Raw genomic sequence first — 7173 nt, 5'->3', positions numbered from 1 at the left:
GAAAGAAAGAAAGAAAGAAAGAAAGAAAGAAAGAAAGAAAGAAAGAATCTATATCAAGTATTTGGAAGAAATGTGAAGTTTAATGCACTATTTTATTAGACTTGGCTTTCCAGTAAAGTCTAAAGGTGGTCACAATATAGCTGGGATAAGTGTTCTATGGTTTGTTAAAGGACAAGACTACCTTGCAGAATTCATACCTGCCATCCCCCAGTCTTAGGCAGTGCTTCCAATAATAATAATAATAATAATAATAATAATGATAATAATAATAATAATAATAAACCAGTGAAACAAATAAAACCCTTCCCAGAAAGCTGGAGTGCTTATAGATCTTTGTGTCAGAAGATGTCTTCCATCTGAAAATCTAGAGGAAGGGGACCCTGCATCTAGCCGTCTCAGTTTACAGAGAGACAGAGACACAGAGAGGATTGCCACCCACTCAAGACCAAAGAGCACATCAGTGGCAGAACAAAGCCCAGCTCCTCAATCTTCTGATTCTTCCTGATGCTTCTCCATCACATGCTACCTCCTTAGCTCCTGACAACAGGGCAAAAATAGTTACATGAGAAATATGTGTGTGGGCATGTATGTAAGTGAATGTTCATGGTTTATTTTTTCAGGGTTTCTGTCAATTTATGCCAGGTGTCCAAGGATATTATGTTCGTAAGAGAACAGCTACACATTTTCCCTAAACTAAAATCTCTCTTAATCATGTGTGCCTCATCTGTTTTCCTGGTTTTACAGTTTAGGGATCATGAATATACTGAATCTAGAGCTTCTACTGGTTCTTTTTCTGGGTCTGTGTTTTCCTAACAATAAGGTGAGGAAATTGAACAACTGTAGTCACTAGTGTATCTTTTAAATGGAAAATTCTGTGATCCCAGTAGCTTTGATGGCAGCTATGTAGCATCATAGGCTTTTCTTATCCACTGCTGTTCCCCGGTGTCTATCATATTTCACCATACCATTTCTTCTTCACCTAAGATACGCACAAGAGTTAGAAAACCTTTGCTGGGGGAGATGAAAGGGTAGATGGGAGAATGGAGGACTGAAAGAATCTACCTTGAGAAGTGAACTTCTTATACTGAAATTATTTGTGATTATAAATAACACTGACACAGTCCAACAAGAATCTCAATAATTTACATATGTGAAACCTAGAATTTTAGACCCACAAGTGTTAAGTTACTCATTATATTAATCTGCACATTCATTTATTCATTAATTTATATTCCACATATTTAGTTACACTCCCTTTCATCCACTCATTATTTATCTAATCAATGCATTCAGTTAACGTTTATTGAGCACTATCCCTTCACCAAATTAACTTACTTCTTAAATTAGTCACATTCTAAATTAGAACAAAAAAAAGAACAATGAAAACATAAATTTATCAGAAAAGAAAAAATAAATAAATCTGATTTCATGGTCTTCACATCAGTCCTTCATATATCAATAAAGCAACATATATCAATTAAGCTACTAATCAATGTCTCTCATCATTATTTATAATAAAACATTATATATATTCTATATATAGAGAGAATATATATATGGGACATATATATATATATAGAATATATATATATAAAACATTCAACAAATATAGGCGTTCTGGACCAGAACCAAGGATAGGGAAGAAAATTTTTGGTCAAGTTGAGCTTTTTAATAGAAGTGTTGAATGTTGAGTGAATTCCTTTTAGAGATATTCAAGCTTAGACTGGATGAACAACCACAAGGGGATCTAGATGAATCGTCTTAGGAGTGTTAAAGCCGGTAATGACTTTCCGAGGCTAATAGAATAAGTTGACGTTTTCTTAAGAAAAATCTGTACACGCATACAAAAACAATTCTGCCTAAAATTTCAGAGTCCATGCTTCCCTGAATTCTATCCATTAATCCTAAATTAAGCTCACCCACTCTGGAAAGATTCCAACATTTGAGAAGAAGATGGAATAGTTGACCTTTAAGATCCCAGAGCTGTGAGAGTTCATATTTCACGATGCCATATATCTTCTATCTAAAATACATCTTCTATCTAAAATGAGCTTTGTTATTTTCTTCACCCCCATATTAATGCTTCTAAAATTGAGATGAGCTTACTAATCAATATGTACATTTAATTCAGTAGGACTTTTGTTTGTTTTCTGAAGAGCTTTTACTAAATCAATGGTACAATCTCCTAATCAATAGCAACTTTGAAGTAAGACACAGTACATTATTTATTGGATGATGTGTTTGGCATCGCTAAAAATAAAATTAAAAACAACGTCTCTGCCTTCAAAGAGTTGGCAATCAAAAATCTAGACCAATGTTTGTGAAATAGACTAATACCTAAATAATAGACTGATAGACTAAATAGCTAGTAATCAATCATTTGTGAGAGGGGCATTTTTCAGAAGTGGATGTCAGTACAAGGCAGAGAAAATAATTAAAAGGTCTTGAGATGGACCAAGGATTATGAATTGAATCTATGAAAGGGTTTGGGTGAAAGGGGTGGACTTAAACATTCTAAAATATTCGGCCCAGTGGTGTGGTTGCATGTGGGAAACAAAATAGTATTTAAATCTGCCAGCAATTTATTTTAGCTGTTGGAGATAAGTTATTAAAATTATCATTGAAGTTATAAATATGATTGAATGGGGAAGGATATAAAAAATCTGTTCTCTATTCTGGAATGAACCTAGAAATTGTTCTTCATGCAGGTATGCCCTTTGTTTTGAGAGAATAGTTTGATAAGTCTTTTAGTTATAGATATTTCAGGCAAGTAACTACCCATTTTTCTCAGAAAATCCTGAAACAGTGACATATTCCAAATGCTTCAGGCCAAGCATTTTGTTTCTGAATATAAAAAATTTATCATTCACGGGGGTTACAGTTGCCTCCTTGCAATGTTTATTATATTTTTGCCGAGTGCCACATTCTTCAATTCCCATTACAGGGTAGGACATCCAAGTCTAGAATCAGAGTGGAGAATACTGGGTTGGGGTCTATAATCTATAGGGTTAACTGGCCCCTGCAACATGACTGCAGACCAGGCTCATAAGAAAGAGATGAACACTGAGAGACCTTCTGTGGGGGTCACAGTAATTACATTTTTACAGCAGTTATTCCCAATATTCAGTTTTACTACTCCTCCATATCTGTATTATAATTCTCTCTAATCCCCAGTTTCTCATAAAGTTTTGTCAGTGCTACAATCTGATATTAGCTTTTCCTAACTAAGAGGGGGACCTGTATCCTTGCCTGGGTCAAAGTAGATCACAGTGTAGCATGGTACAAAGAAATGTTTTCAAGCTGCAAGAGGGGACCGATGGAGAAGTCCAGGGCAGCAATCCATAAGCAGCAACCAATGCAAGTGTGCAAACAGCCAAAAGAGACCCAGAAATGCATTGAGAGAGATCTGGACTTCCTGCACTCAAAATTAGGGTTTACTCTATTTTATTCAACTGCTAAAGGGAAATACAACTCCTTGGAGACTTCTGGCTTGAAGACAATAAATGTGTTTGTGGGTTTTTTTTTTGTTTTTTGTTGTTGTTTTTTTTTTTTTTTGAGCCAGGGTCCTTAAGTTTTCTTCAGTGGCCTCAGAATATTATGAACCATTAAATTAGGTGTTGAAGGGGCACAAGAATTTCAAGCAACACAAGAAGAGATTTTATAGTAAAATAAGATTTTCTCTAAATACACATTTAAAATATACTGAGGAAAACATTTTGGAAAGGCTAGCTACGTGTTTCGTAATGGATTAGATGTAATTAGACTTTAAGACATACTATATTATGCTCCTTGGATATCATTGGCTTTTGGTTCTAATGCTCTCCCAGCAAGTCAACAGATAATGGAGCTGCCCTAGGGAGTCTATTCTTTGAGGAAGGTTGCAAAGCCCTAGGCACCTGGCTAATGACGAGCCATTTATTATTTTTGACTTCTGCACCATTAAAACAGGCTAAGCATTAAAAATGGAATTTATCCCATGAAGGTAATCAGAGATCTATATACAAAAGTAAATGAACAAAGATGTTTATCTCAGGTAACTGTAAAAAACTGAAATGAACCTAGAACCTAATAATCCAACGTATTAGATTTTTTCACTAAGTTACAGTGCATCCATTTCATGAAATATAATACAGTCATCAAAAAATATGTTGCATTAAAATGTTAATAGTGACTACCATTAATAATAATGCTGATGACAGTTCTGGATGGTTTGGATTCCCTTTTCTTTTTTCTTACCTGTTTCTGCACTGTGTAGAATGGTCATGATGTTTAATTTCTGCAGTAAGCAAAACAATAAAATTTGTTAAAACTAGGGTAGAAAAGAATAATCATGGTTAAGCCATTCTATATTGCTAAATACAAAAGGAAGCTAGAAAAGAGTAGATGGAGAACAACAAAATCTAAAATGTAGTTATATACAGAAAAAATATTTAAAGATCATGTAGTTAAATATTGATAGGTAATTCTAATTATTATATTATTATTCTACTGTTGTTAAAACGTTCAAGCTTTCTCCAGTGAGCATAAATTAATTTTTTTAAGTTATTAAAAATTAAGGGGTATTAAATTTCACCCTCAGGTGAAAGGTGGCTTTTCCTTAGCTGTTACAACTCTATTACCCAGAGAAGCCCACTTTCTCCTCTTCATTGTGAGAGCCTAACCATTTTGTAAGGTGACTCAAGACGTCACTGAGGGTATCAGGTGGGGGTACCATGTAGAAGAAAGATGGTACACTCCAATGGGCAGGCTGAAGGGAATTTAATAAAGTACTTTCTACCACATTGACAGTAAGGTTTAAGAAAGCCAACAGGACTTGGGGTGCCTGGGTGGCTCAGTCGGTTGAGCTTCTGACTTTGGCTCAGGTCATGATCTCGCAGTCTGTGAGTTCGAGCCCGGCATGGGGCTCTGTGCTGACAGCTCAGAGCCTGGAGCCTGCTTCGGATTCTGTGTCTCCCTCTGTCTCTCTGCCCCTCCCCCACTCATGCTCTGTCTCTATCTCAAAAATAAATGAACATAAAAACATTAAAAAGAAAGAAAGAAAACCAACAGGACATAGCGCATGTAGTAGCCAAGACTAATAACAACAGGGATGCTTACAGAGAGATCCAGGGTTTGTGGGACCTGAAATTTATTTACTCATTCACTTTATGAACTTTGATGAGATGAATACAAAGTTGCAAGTACAAATCAATGATGTAAACGAATGTTTTCAAATGAAAAAAAAATACAATAACTTACAAGCTTAAACAAAGCTGACAACCTCTACAAACACCTGGAAAGTAGCAGAGTTATATCAATTAATTGCCTGATGAAATGCTATAATCTTCCCCTACATTTTTGGCTGCATATTCTTTGATTTCTTTGTCCAATGACAACGGTTTGGTTCATAAGTTGTTATTGGTAATGACACATAAATTGTCATGATTTAAATCCAAACTGAGAAAGCCTGTAAGTCCCTTTTTATTATTTATTTCCGTTTCAAAAATTGTTTTAGGTAATGTCATGCGAATGTTTGGAATTATTCTGAAATTATTAGGGGAAAATGTCTATCAAGTTTCTTTTACAGGTGCCCTCTATGAAGTGGAAGAGTTTTTCACCCACCAGCATTGAGTCTCTATATTTCAACTTCCCCTCCAGGACCTAGTCACTTCTGCATCAGGCTTTGCAGGATACATCACAATTCAACTTCTGGCCATGTGTTTCCTTATGGTGATACCAGATGAACAGTGGATTATAGGAGAATTTCTGGAAGCCATTTCTTTACCATGTTAACTGCCCATAACTATTCACAGAAGTGACATAAAAATGATACCCCACTAAATTCAAACTAAATGTATACCTCAGGTCCCCATAGTCAGACCCTGCCTGTTCCCAGTGTCACTCCACATCACCTGATGCAAAGAGAATTGCAACACAAGGAAGGTAGAGTAGGAAGAGGAGGCAGGATTATTCTGCTTTGAACTAACTGTATCTGTTGAATTAACTGTATCTGTTTTCTATTGCTGCAAAATAAATGACCACAAATTTAGCAGCTTAAAACAATGCCCATTTAGGGCCGCCTGGGTGTCTCAATTGGTTAAGCATCTGACTCTTGATTTTGGCTCAGATCATGATGTCATGGTTTGTGGGATTGAGCCCTGCATCGGGCTCTGTGGCTGACAGCTTGAAATTCTCTGTGCCCCTCCATCTCTTCCTCTCTCTGTCTCTCTCTTTCAAAATAAATAAATAAACTTAAAAAAATACTCACTTATTAGCCCACAGGTCTGTAACTCAAAAGTTCTCTGGATTCTCTGTTCAGAGTATCACAAGGCTGAAGTCAAGGTGTTGGGGGGAGTCCTAACCTGGAGGCTCTGGGGAGAAATCTGTTTCCAAGTTCATGAAGGTTGTGAACAGGATTTAGTACCTTGCAGCAACAGGACCCAGGTCCTTGTTTCCTTGATGACTGTCAGCTGGAGGCCTTCATCACTGCCTTAAAGTTGCCTGCAGTCCTTCTCATGGGATCTCCTCAATCTTCAAGCCAGAGTGGTGCATTGAATCCTGCTCCTGCATTAAATTTTCCAGGCTTCCTTTTCTGCCATCCATTGGAGAAAACTCAACAATTCGAAGGGCTCATGTGTCTAGATCACAACCACCCAGAAAAGTTCCTTAGCTTAACATCAACAGTGCCATATAATATGGCAATAATGGGAGCCATATCTCATATTCACAGGCCCCAAAGATTAGGACATGCAATCTTAGGATAACTTTCAAAATTCTGACTACAAGATCTTATTTTAACAAGGTATCCAAAAATACATGACCACATTGATACCTTGTTTGGGTTCCTCTCCAGGTGTGGAAAAGCAAGTGAGGGCCACTAAGGCTCAATGCTGAGTACAACTCTGAGCTTTCTACCCATTCGAGATAAGGAGAAGGAGTGGTCACTGGAACCCAGAGAATATGCCTATATGAAGCAGTGATTTAGTGGAGGAATGCAGCCAATCTACAGTGACTTGGCATGAAGGAGGCCCTGAGATTCGAATAAGTATCCTAATCTCACTCTGCTAGAATCTACTATTGGTTCCTTTCATTTGCCAAATCCACTGAAAATCATAAAACAAAAATGTTCATGGATGCAGTCCATGAATCTCAGGCTCCCTAGGCACACAGGAAGGTGGAAAAGTCAGAAAACAG

At 36.9% G+C, this 7173-nt stretch overlaps 1 long non-coding RNA gene across 1 annotated transcript in view; it reads left to right on the top strand.

The window, feature by feature from the left end:
* The window catches only part of LOC125935165 (uncharacterized), an 18333-nt gene extending 12221 nt beyond the window's left edge, over positions 1–6112 (top strand). Inside the window, exon 3 of the long non-coding RNA XR_007461612.1 lies at positions 5567–6112. This is a non-coding gene — a long non-coding RNA (uncharacterized LOC125935165). The remainder of the gene's footprint in view (positions 1–5566) is intronic.
* The last annotated feature ends 1061 nt before the right edge of the window (positions 6113–7173 follow it).

Source organism: Panthera uncia, assembly GCF_023721935.1.
Source record: "Panthera uncia isolate 11264 chromosome A1 unlocalized genomic scaffold, Puncia_PCG_1.0 HiC_scaffold_17, whole genome shotgun sequence".
NCBI classification, from domain to species: Eukaryota; Metazoa; Chordata; class Mammalia; order Carnivora; family Felidae; genus Panthera; species Panthera uncia.
This window is presented reverse-complemented; position numbering and strand designations above follow the sequence as displayed.